Source organism: Penaeus monodon, chromosome 27, assembly GCF_015228065.2.
Source record: "Penaeus monodon isolate SGIC_2016 chromosome 27, NSTDA_Pmon_1, whole genome shotgun sequence".
NCBI classification, from domain to species: domain Eukaryota; kingdom Metazoa; phylum Arthropoda; class Malacostraca; order Decapoda; family Penaeidae; genus Penaeus; species Penaeus monodon.
The window spans coordinates 34,393,651-34,393,997 of record NC_051412.1 but is presented as its reverse complement, the minus strand read 5'-3'; positions in this window follow the sequence as shown (position 1 = coordinate 34,393,997).

Below are 347 nucleotides of genomic sequence, written 5' to 3'. Positions count from 1 at the left end.
ACCGCCGGCGTCTCTCCGCCCACTGTACAGTTAGGTTTTCACAAGCCACGCCTTCTTTTTGTTCTTGTTCTTGTTTTTTTCCTTTATTTATTCATTTCTTGTTCTTCATCGTTTAGTCTTCTTTTTTTTCCTCTTATTTTCTCTTTACTTTTTTTTTACTTTCTTTGTTTCTTTCTTTGTTTCTTCTTTACTTCTTCTTTTCGTATTTTTCTGTATTTCCTCATTTCTTATTCGGCCTTTTTTTTTGTCTTTTTAGCCTCTGTGTTTCTAAGATTAATATCATTACGTTTCGAGTGAAGCAAATTTTCTATTCAGATGACATAAGAAAAGAGAGAGATAGAAAGATC